Source organism: Lissotriton helveticus, chromosome 1_1 (assembly GCF_964261635.1).
Source record: "Lissotriton helveticus chromosome 1_1, aLisHel1.1, whole genome shotgun sequence".
In the NCBI taxonomy this organism is placed as follows: domain Eukaryota; kingdom Metazoa; phylum Chordata; class Amphibia; order Caudata; family Salamandridae; genus Lissotriton; species Lissotriton helveticus.
Window position 1 is genome coordinate 15,806,420 of NC_136057.1, and position 12,172 is coordinate 15,818,591.

The window sequence follows — 12,172 nt, forward strand, 5'->3', positions numbered from 1 at the left end:
CGATTCATGCCAGGAGCAGGACTCCGTACGAATCGTACAAACACCGTACGACTCTAATCTCCGTACGATTCTCCCTCGGCGCCCGCACCCGCTGTATGCGACATCCGTACGGTTTGTGGCAGGTTTTCCCGACCCAGCAAGTACGATTCGTGCCAGGTATGCACCGTACAACGTTTTTTTTACGGGAGCCCAAAACGTCCAGCGAAGCAGAGTTCGCCTTGAAACAGGTACGGAACGGCTCCCCCCCGGGTACCGTGCATACACCCCATGATCGCAGGGGTACGGTGTGTACCCCTGCCATCATGGGGTGTACGCACCGTACGGTGTGTATGTGATTGTGTGGTTGTCCGTACGAATCGCCCTTACCTGACGTGGACCGTACGAATCGTGTCCTCATACCCGGTCCGGATCGTACTCGTCGGGTCCTACGGCATGTTTACAAATCGTACGGTTCACTGTGAGGGTCCGTGTCGTGCGGTTTCAGCCTTGCAATTTGTACGGTTCGCGACGATTCGGACGTATTGACGAGATAAGGATCGTACTAAGCTATTTGGACGGACGTGTACAATTCATACGGAGAGGGCTCCAGATACGAATGGACGGACGCTTTTTTTCCCGAATCGGTATCGACCCCTAGGTGACCTAAATAGGTAACCTCCTGTCGACAATACTGAAATTTGGAAAGAGAAACTTTAAGTTCATGTTGAGCTAAATGCAACAACAATCATACTGTACTATCCCTACAACCTTGTTCTGTTTCAAAAGTGATAAGCAAGTCATCAACATCTTGCACTGAAACATTACCTGCAGGAAGCGAGAGGGAATCCAACTAATTCTTCAATGCTTGGCTATAAATACTAGGACTCTCGGTATAGCCTTGAGGAGCACGGCAAAATCTAAAGCTCCTAACAGCCAGTGTAAAACCGAACAAATACCAGCTATCTGAATGAAGGGGGATGCTAAAGAAAGCATTTTTCAAATCAATGACAGAAAAGTATTTAACAGTAGAAAGAATCATGGTTAAAAATGTAGAACTGTGGAATCACTATTTTGTTGCCCTTGCACAAATCAATCACAAAGCGATAAACATCCTCATGATCAGTAGAGGAGCCTGTAGGTGTCCTTTTAAGAATCAGAAGAATGGGACTATTACAAATATTGGCAGATGTCTCCTCAACTATTCCCTTTCGTATCAATACTGAATAATCTGAAGTAGAGCCCGTTCACCTGCCTGGGGTATTTTATAGCATTTTATAGCATTGTCCTTAACCTGGATAGACCCCGGAGGTATGTGCATTAGACCCACATCTGTACCACCTGTTGCCCATAATGTAGGTGGCACCTGAGCAAATTCAACTGGAAGGGGCGAGTCCTTAGACAAACATTGTCTCTCTCTTACATTCGGACCCATAGCAATATAAACACCTGCAGGGGAGCAATAAATAGTAACATGGAATTTCTTCAACAAATACAAACCCATCAAATTTTCACCTCAATCAGAAGTGAGGAGAAACAGAGAGTCCACAGTAAACAGACCAATAGTAAGGGCAACGGGCTGTGACTGTATTATGGGCAACAGCACTCTTTGTAGCACCCATATCCACCAGCAATTCTTTAGCAAGCCATTCAAATCCGCCTTAACAGAAGGACCACGCTGATCCACAGGTATTTGTACTGGTCCCTCACTCTGTCCCTGGCTGTCCTAGCTATAAGACATCCCAGTCACATCATCAAAATCATAATCATCATTATAATACTGACCATCCTTAGTATTGTCAAAATAATTGTCAGAACGGCCTGCAGAAGCTGCAGTTTCATGCTGCCTGCCAGCTCCGCACCTTATACCATCAGGAACTCCGTCCCCGTGGGAATGAAACCATTTGCAAAAGCACAGGGCACTTGCCATTGACCTTCCTCTTTACAATACGCACACTGATTTGGCCCTAAAGGTGTAATTGTGGGCTGCCTATTAGTACGCCGAAGCTGCCTTGAAGGTTCACCTCATCCCCTAATATTTCCCCTAAATGCTTGCTGCAACAACACCTTCCATTTGAGATCCTAATGTTTCTTGTCTGTCCTATCCTTTTCCTCCTGATCCCGGTGTTCATAATACTGAGCCATATCTAAAATAACACAAGGCGAAGAGGTAGACCAGGTACTCTCAGATGCCTGCAAATGATTCGTAATTTCAGGAAGGAGGTTAGAAACAAACTTGTCAACAAACAACCAAACTCCTCCCACAATAGACATATCTTACCCTCTATAGTCCAAAACATATCTTCAAACAGAGTAAGGAATTCAGACGCACTCTCATCCTTCTATTTACAAGCTGTTAATTTGTCCCAACTTACCTTTTTAGGTGGAATAAGTTAATGCATATACGTAATAATACGACCTGGCATAGCAAGTATCTCGGCATGGGGTTCATCACCTGGCTTCTTTCCTGATTCCACCCTCAAATTCCATCCCATGAACCACCCAATTTCGCTACATGATTAGGGGTAGGCGGAATTTGCGTAATCGCGTTACGCAAATCTCTGCGAAATGGTAAAAAATCTCCGCGAACATGCAGAAATTCCGCGAACGCGCAGAATTGCTTGTTTGTGATGCTTTTTTACTGTTCGCAATCGCTGTTTGCGTGCTGGGGGGAAATATCTCACAAACACGCATTTGAGAACGTGAACAACCCAAAAATTTGCGAAGTCGCGGAATGTAGAATTTTGGCCAATTTTGCGTTCTCCGTGGAACGCGAAATTACCCAAATTCCGCAAATTCCGCGAGCGGAACGGAATTTACCGCCCAGGCCTATACATGATCTTGAGTATGAACCTGTCTCCAAACATCCACCAGAAAAAGATGACCAAAAACCATTTCAATAGCAGCAAGAGTCATCAGGGTAGAAGAAGCAACCCCCGTTAATTCTTTATAATAATCTGTAGGATTTTTCCTAGGGTCAGGCAGATGAGCCTTAAGGGCTAAAACGTCACCTCTTTTCCATGGAGTATAAACCCATTGTTCCTAGAAATTAGCTGCTACATCCGCTCTAGTAACTGCTCTATGCTGTTCAGTCAATCCAGGTATCTCCGGATGATAAATAGGATGAATCTCTCGCATGAGGAACTGAGCTACCGGGGTAGGGCTCTTCTTGAGTAATCTACCCCCATAGGCAACTAAAGTTGTAACATTACCAAACACTTAAACTGGCTCTAAATCAATGACATATAAATGATCTTTAATATCAAATAGAATTTGAGGCGCTTCTGACCTCATATGCGTTTGCCGGAGATTAATCAATGCAGCAGACATGTGTTTAGGGCATGTTGCTTAATAGAGGGTTCAAAATCTCGCATGACTTTCCAAATATCCTCAACACTATAAAGCACATTTCGAGCCCACCGTGCAGCCTGTTGAGCTACTACTTGTTTCTCTTCATCCAGTACCAGGAGAAGTGTGGCTCAATGGTTAGAGTGGCAGACCCTGATGCAGAGGTCTAGCCCGGGACCAGGGTTCAATTCCCCGCCTCGGCGGATCTTGGGCTCAAAAATTCCACGGACCTGATAATTCTCGCCTCGGTGCCTATTCCAATCATGAAGTCCCACTCTGCAACTCTGGGCAATAGCTTGCTTAATCTCCACAACGGCCCCAACAACGCTAAGGATGCCTGGCCTCCACCTTGGGGGTGCCCAGGAGTGGACACCTCACAGGGAAAGCCAGGATCGGTTCCACAGCAGTATTCGTACAAGCGCCTTGAGACCCTTGCGGGTGAGTAGTGCGCTATACAAGTATCAATTTACAATTTACAATTTACCTCAGATCGCACTCATGGGCACATACTCTCCCCAAATTTCACCCAATCTCTGTCCTCAAACCCTCATACTGGCGTAGCAACATTCTGAGGTAATGGAGGATAAATAACGAGTGGAGAAGAACCAACAGAACCAGTAGGTACAACTGTAGTGCGGGATTGCACAAGAGGAGAAAGAGCAGCAGGCACAGGTGTTAAAACAGTAGAAGTACTAAAAGTCACAGTTATCAAAGAAGGCGAGGGCAAAGAAGGAGCAGGAGGCGCCGAGGCTGTAAGAGTAACAGCTGTAGATACAGGAGCAACCGACACAGATGAGACAGACTGGGGCAACTGCAAAGGAACAGTAGGGTACATTCTCTGTGGGGCATATGGAGGCGAGGTCGACTATCTAACAACTCTTCTACAGAAGTATTGTCTTATTCTTTGGCTAAATATGACTTATCAATGTGCAACTGAAATCTCCTATCTTCACATTCAATTCCTAACTCTTTTTTTTCTGTATAATATGCCACAGCTTTCTGTGTCAATGTTTGCATTTTCCCTTTATGTGTGTGCCTCTCCATCTTTCACTGCCTCTGTCTGGCTTCCTTCTGCCAAGTTCTGAGAGAGTCAAACATGGATTGTCTACTTCTTTTCTTAAATAACTGTTCCTGTAAAAAACACATTTTTTGTTCATCAAAGGTGCCCGTCAAAGGCCACTGCAACTCAGCACTGTCCTTTGTATATATGGCTCTCCTGTCCGCAATGGTACTCGGCTGATTGTGCAGAGAGAGTCAGAGAAGTAATTTCCTGGTTTGCCACTGCACTGCCGCTGTTTTAGGCAGGCTGGTGTTCCAGGTGTATCTCCTCTGGAGGCACCTAAAAAATCACAGCAGATGCGTGCAGTAGGAGCACCAAAGGCAAGCCCATCTGCGTCCGTCTGCACCCGTCTGCACCTGCATGACGCCAGAACTGCAGCCTCTCTGACCAGCTATTCGTCAGGTCTACCAAAAGAGCCAACAAAAACTGATGACATGTAAAGATGAAGGAAACTGAGAACCTTCTCAAAGGACAAAAATGAGTAACTGCGCAAAGATTCATGGGTGTAGAAGACTGTGATACCTCAGATATATTCATATTGATCTGCTTTAGAGTGATTTTGCTCACAACAAAAGATGGAAAATATTGATCAAATGTGCAAGAAATATTCAGAAATACATGCAGGTAGTGGAACTGACATCGGATCACTGACATAATATCGAATTCACAAATATAGAATTACCAAAATATCGATGAAAAAATATAGAATGCAAAAATATCGAATTCCTATCTACAAACAGGTAAGTACAAAAATATCGAATCAAAAATATAGTTTTAAAAAATTTAGTTAGTCAAAATATCGAATTTTTTAAAATGTCTTAAATGTAATTTAAAATTAATGAAATAATAAATATAACATTTACTATTACCACTCCAGAGAGTGTAACAGTAGGGAAAGCATTGGATAGCGCAGGGGTAAAAATTACTATTCCCACTCCAGAGAGTGCAACAGTAGGGAAAGCGTTAGATAACGTAGGGGTATAAATTACCATTCCCACTCCAGAGAGTACAACAGTAGGGAAAGCGTTGGATAGCGTAGGGGTAAAAATTACTATTCCCACTCCAGAGAGTGCAACAGTAGGGAAAGCGTTGGATAGCGTAGGGGTAAAAATTACTATTCCCACTCCAGAATGCAACAGTAGGGAAAGCGTTGGATAGCGTAGGGGTAAAAATTACTATTCTTACTCCAGAGAGTGCAACAGTAGGCAAAGCGTTAGATAGCGTTGGGGGTAAAAATTACTATTCTTACTCAAGAGAGTGCAACAGTAGGGAAAGCGTTGAATAGCGTAGGGGTAAAACTTACTATTCCCACTCCAAAGGGTGCAACAGTAGGGAAAGCGTTGGATAGCGTAGGGGTAAAAATTACTATTCTTACTCCAGAGAGTGCAACATTAGGGAAAGCGTTGGATAGTGTAGGGGTAAAAATTACTATTCTTGCTCAAGAGAGTGCAACAGTAGGGAAAGCGTTGGATAGCGTAGGGGTAAAAATTACTATTCCCACTCCAGAGGGTGCAACAGTAGGGAAAGCGTTGGATAGCGTAGGGGTAAAAATTACTATTCCCACTCCAGAGAGTGCAACAGTAGGGAAAGCGTTGGATAGCATAGGGGTAAAAATGACTATTCCCACTCCAGAGAGTGCAACAGTAGAAAAAGCGTTGGATAGCGTAGGGGTAAAACTTACTATTCCCACTCCAGTGAGTGCAACAGTAGAGAAAGCGCTGGTTAGCGGCGGGGTAAAAATTACTATTCCCACTCCAGAGAGTGCAACAGTAGGGAAAGCGTTGGATAGCGTAGGGGTAAAAATAACTATTCCCACTCCAGAGGGTGCAACAGTAGGGAAAGCATTGGATAGCGTAGGGGTAAAAATTACTATTCCCACTCCAGAGTGTGCAACAGTAGGGAAAGCGTTGGATAGCGTAGGGGTAAAAATTACTATTCCCACTCCAGAGGGTGCAACAGTAGGGAAAGCGTTGGATAGCGTAGGGGTAAAAATTACTATTCCCACTCCAGAGGGTGCAACAGTAGGGAAAGCGTTGGATAGCGTAGGGGTAAAAATTACTATTCCCACTCCAGAGAGTGCAACAGTAGGGAAAGCGTTGGATAGCGTAGGGGTAAAAATGACTATTCCCACTCCAGAGAGTGCAACAGTAGAAAAAGCGTTGGATAGCGTAGGGGTAAAAATGACTATTCCCACTCCAGAGGGTGCAACAGTAGGGAAAGCATTGGATAGAGTAGGGATAAAAATTATTATTCGATATTAAATTACTTACCTTCAATTCGATATTTTTCACCACTATATTTTGTCCATTCGATATTTTGAATTCGATATTTTGTCTTGTTACCGTTGGAACTGCATTGTAACCAGGGGCCTTCAGTACTGCAGGGTAGACAAGAACCCTCTGCACAGCAGCTACACCTGTGACAACTTATGTTTCATGGATCAATTTTTTAGAACAATAAAAGGTTCTGGATGTGGTATGTCTAGCTCTTTGGCACCTCCGTGTTTTAGTGCACTCTATAAATTCTATCCTTTCCTATATACTTCGCCTAAAGCCTCTGTGCATAGAAAATGTCCACCAAAAACTAACATGTAAAGGTGAAGGAAATTTCAAAAAGGGCAAAAATGAATAACTTTGCAACGGTTCACTGGTAATGAAGACTGTGATATAGAGCCCTTGGTGCGTCAAGGTAGACAAGAGACCTCTGTATGCTAGCGTAGACCTGAGCTCTGGACACTGCAGGATAGACAAGAGAGCTCAACGCTGCAGGAAACACCAGACCCTTCAACAGTGCTCCAGGGTAGACAAAAGCCCTCTGCATGCTAGCATAGACAAAAGCTCTTGATTCTTGACACTTCAGGGTAGACAAGAGCCATCTGCACTGCAGGGTAGACAAGAGCCCTCGTCATTTTAGGATAGACAAGAGCCCTCGCACTTCAGGGTAGACAAGAGCCCAGTGCTGCAGGGTAGACTAGAGTTCTAAGAGAATTCCCCCCACGGCTTAAATATTATTCAATTTTTGACATTGTTCAAATACTTTATGAAGAGTCCTTCAATACATGACAGGTACACTTATTTTCTTTTCTTATTTTCAATAATTTATTTATTTTTCGTGTATATCCCAAAAAGTATTTTTCTTATTTTCTGTATAATTTTCTTTTTGATTCATTATTGTTTCTTAGTCATATAAATATTAAAATCCAACACATCATATTACTCTTACTCAAGTTTTAAATACATTTCAGAAAGATACCCAAACTGTCATACATCTATCTACACTCACATACCACTCATACACTCATCTTCACACACTCCTCTTATATCCAGAGCAATCTCTTTTTTCTGTAGTTGAGGTAACCCAAGTTATGATGTAGATTCCCACGCCAGGTCGACACGCGTTTCGGTGGGCTTGTACCACCTTCCTCAGGACCAACAGAGAAAAGTTTGCTTCCTTTTTGTGTAGATACTGGGTATCTAAAATTAAAAAATACAACTTAATGTACCCATAACATTTCATAAGATTGAAGGACAATCAAATACATATTGTGATATTCAGCTACACATAATTTCTGATTGCATTAAAGTACAATATACACCAACATGTCATAACGGGCACAAAAAATCAATAAATTATTGAAAATAAAAAAAGAAAATAAGTGTACATGTCATGTATTGAAGGACTCTTCAGAAAGTATTTGAACAATGTCAAAAATTGAATAATATTTAAGCCGTGGGGGAATTCTCTTCTTTTGCCTTGTTACTTTCCTCTCTATTCCCTGGCTTTAAGTAAAAAAGAGGGGGTCCCAAGTCTATGTTGTAGAAAAGAGTTCTAAGCATTTTAAAGTAGACAGGAGACCTCTGGGCTGCAGGGTATGGAAGAGTCCTCAGCGCTGCCAGTTAGACAGGAGCCCTCGGCATTCTAGAGTAGACAAGAGCCCTCGGCATTCGTGAGTAGACTAGAGACCTCAACGCTGCTGAGTAGACAAGAACCCTCAGAGCTGAAGGTTAAACAAGAGCCTTTAACATTTCCGGGTAGACAAGAGCCCTCAGCATTCTAAGACAAGAGCCCTCATTGTGGTAGCAAGCCTCAGCCAGGCCTACCAGTGCAAGGGATTCACCCTTCTCTACACAGCGTCCTTAAACCAATAGCAAGAAGTTGGCACAGAAACTGGAATAGAAAAGACAAAGTTTATTAAACCTCATGAGGTGGAACTACATTCACACAACACCCTTCGGTGGAGTATGAGGTAGCACACTGACTGGAAGGAGCTTGGTCCTTTTATATCCACACAGGGGCTCAAACGAAGGCGGTACAAGGCACAGAATGCTGGTTTCAAATACATATAAGGTCATACAGAGAGTGTGCCAGCAACAAGTGGGAGGGACTGATAGTTAGCTAATTCTGGTGGACACATCTTGACAGTTACAAGTTGGAGACAGCTGTATGCTCAACTGAGCATGTGCGAAGCAGAGGAGACTAAATATATTTTGTCTCTAGGCAGATTTCAAGAGCAGTTAACAGGAAGGTAGGACAGAGAGCACATGGAGAGCACATGGCAAACAAAATGGCCGATAGAAATACAAAATGGAGTCCGTAAACGGACAAGATAGTCTCTAAATACAAGATGTCTTCTGCTAATGCTTAACCTACTCATTGTTAAATTACAACAGAAGCACTGCAGGACAGGGAAGAGCCCTCGACATTCTAGGAGAGATAAGAACCCAAGGCACTGCAGGGTAGACAAGAGCTCTCGGCACTGCAGGGTAGAAAAGAGACCTCAGCATTGCAGAGTACGGACAAACCCTCAGCACTCTCAGGTAGACAAGAGCCCTCGGCATTCTAATCAAGAGAAGAGCCCTCAGTGCTGCAGTGCGGACAGAGCCCTTGACGCTGCAAGGGAGACAACAGCATCTGTGGTACAGTGTATAGAAGAGCCTTCGGCCATACAGGATAGACATATATATGTGTCTATATGTCCCCTCTGGCGGCACTGGCTGAATCCTATGGTGCCTGGATTGTCTCATACGCCGATGACACCCAGCTTCTTTTCACGTGTGGAAAGAACACGGACTTCAATGGAGAGCGTATTAAGAGTTGCCTGGAGGCTGTCTTTGCATGGTTCCAATTGAACCAGTTGAAGTGCAACTCTGATAAATCGGAGGTCCTCTTCTTTGGATGTTCTCCAGTCCCCTGCTGGAAGTCCAGGTGGCCCGCGGCTATGTTTCCACCTTCCGCTGACACTTTGGTGGCTAAGAATCTTGGAGTGAAGATGGACACTTGTCTCACTTTTAAACCACAGATTCTGGGCCTGGTAGAACAGTGTTTCGGTCTTTTAAAAATGTTGAAACAATTCCTTCTACTCCTATCTATTGCCCACAGGAGGACTTCGGTTCAAGCCTTGATAGGTTCAAGGTTGTACTATGCAAATGTGCTATATTTGGGCCTTCCTGAATACCTCCTGTCGCGCTTACAGGTGGTGCAGAATTCTGCGGCACAAGCAATTTTTGGCCTGAGCCGCGGGACTTTTTAAATCCCTTCATTGGTTGCCTATACGGAAACGCATTGCCTTCAAGGCTCTTACAATAGCTTTCAAGGCCCTGCATGGCACTGGTGCCTACTACCTTAGGAATAGGATTAGCTTTCATTGTCCATCCAGAGCTTTACGCTCTGCATCATTGTCGCTGGCCACGGTCCCGGCAATTAGGCGTGCTCGCAACGGGGATCGCTCTTTTAAGCACCTTGCGCCCCGGGCTTGGAATGCACTGCCGTTGTCAATAAGGCAGGCTGATAACTTGCTGTCATTTAGAAAAGATCTTAAAACTTGGCTGTTTGGCCAATAATTCCACCTACTTTCGTGCTCTGTGCCTTGCTGGGTCTGATAGTGCCGGGATACTCTGTTTTAGTAGCTGAGCGCTCTACAAAACTCGGGATAACATAACATAACATAACATAAAAAGAGCCCTCTGCACTGTAGGTTAGAGAAGAGCCCTTGGTGCTTCATGGTAGACCATAGCCCTCGGCACAGTAGAGAGTACCAGAGCTCAAGGCGTTCCAGGGTAGACAAGAGTCCTCAACACTGCAGGGTAGACAAAAGACTTCAATGCTGCCAGGTAGATAAGAAGCCATGGTGCCTCATGGTTGACAAGAGCCCTTGACCCTGCTGTATAGACAGGAGCTCTCAGTGCTTCAGAGTAAACATAAGCACACAGCGCTCCAGGTTACACATCAGCCCACGGCGCTCCGGGGTAAACAATAGCCCTCAGTGCTAAAGGGTAGACAAGAGCCCTCGATGCTTCAGGGTAGACAAGAGCCCTCGATGCCTCATGGTTGACAAGAGCCCTTGACCCTGCGGTGTAGACAGGAGCTCTCAGTGCTTCAGAGTAAACATAAGCACACAGCGCTCCAGGTTACACATCAGCCCACGGCGCTCCGGGGTAAACAATAGCCCTCAGTGATACAGGGTAGACAAGAGCCCTCGATGCTTCAGGGTAACCTGGAGCCTTTGGTTTTCTAGGGTAGAAAAGAACCCTCAGCATTCTAAGGTAGGCAAGAGTCCTCAGCGCTGCCAGATAAAAAAGAGTCCCTGGCATTGCAAAGTAGACAACACCCCTCTCCACTGCAGAATAGACAAAAGCCCTTTGCACTGTAGGGTAGAAAGGAGTCCTTGGAATTGCAGAGTACAAAGGATTCTTGGCACTGCAGAGTAGACAAGAGTTCTTTGCACCTCAGGAAAGACAAGTGCCCTCAGCAACTTAGGGTAGACAAGGGACCTCTACATTCCATTGTAAACAAGAGCCTTTGGCACTGCAGGGTAGACAAGAGTCCTGGGCACTGCAGGGTAGACAAAAGCCCACAGCACTGGAGGGTAGAAAATATCCTCTGCACTGCAGGGTAGGCGAAGCCTTTGGCACTGCAGGTAGAAAAGAGCCCTTAGCACTGAAGGGGATGCAAGAGCCATCGGTGCTGCAGGGTACACCAGAGTCCTCAGTGCTGCACATTAGACAAGAACCCTCAGTATTATAGGTAGCCCTGGGTGGAGTTTACTGAGTGCTGCTCTGCAGAAATCCGCAAAGTCCCCCAAAAACTCCCCGTGGTCCACAGAGTACCACGAGCTGTGGAGTGTGGTAAATTGCGTTGCTCACAATGATTTTTTAGCACTGGGAGTTTGTCCCGCGCTGTAAAACCACGGCGAACTGCACTACGCGTTGTGCCAGAGGGGGCCGTTTCTTTCTGCGGCATGAGTAGATATTCTACTAGAGCTACTTCAACGTGAGCAGCAGATTTCTCAACGCAAGTGGTCGAGACCTTTTGTGACCACCCGTGTTAAGAAATCTTGCTGGGAGGAGGTATAGCATGCAATTTTTCTTACTAGCAGGCACTTATGTCTCAATTACAGAAAAACCATACACAATGAGGACCTTTTTGTTAAAATTGAAATTCTCATGAAATCCTTAATGGCACCACTCCTGGAAAGGGTAAAGCGCATAGGCGATAAAATTGATAACCTGGGGCAAGTAATGAAAAACAGCCCCATTACCCCAGGGCAATCAACGGATAGAGCACACATGAAGAATATTGATCCACAACTGCGCCCTAGAGCACAAAAAACTGGTACCAATGATACTATCCAGCCATTCCCTGACCGTAGGCCCTTAGCTGCCCAAACAATGAAGAACACTGAAAACACGGGTAGGCTTTCTCAGAGGGCTCTGAGGGCGGTCGAAGTAAAGGACTTGGAAATAGGGGAGGGTGCCTTGTGCAAGACCACAGAATCTGCGGGACAGGTGA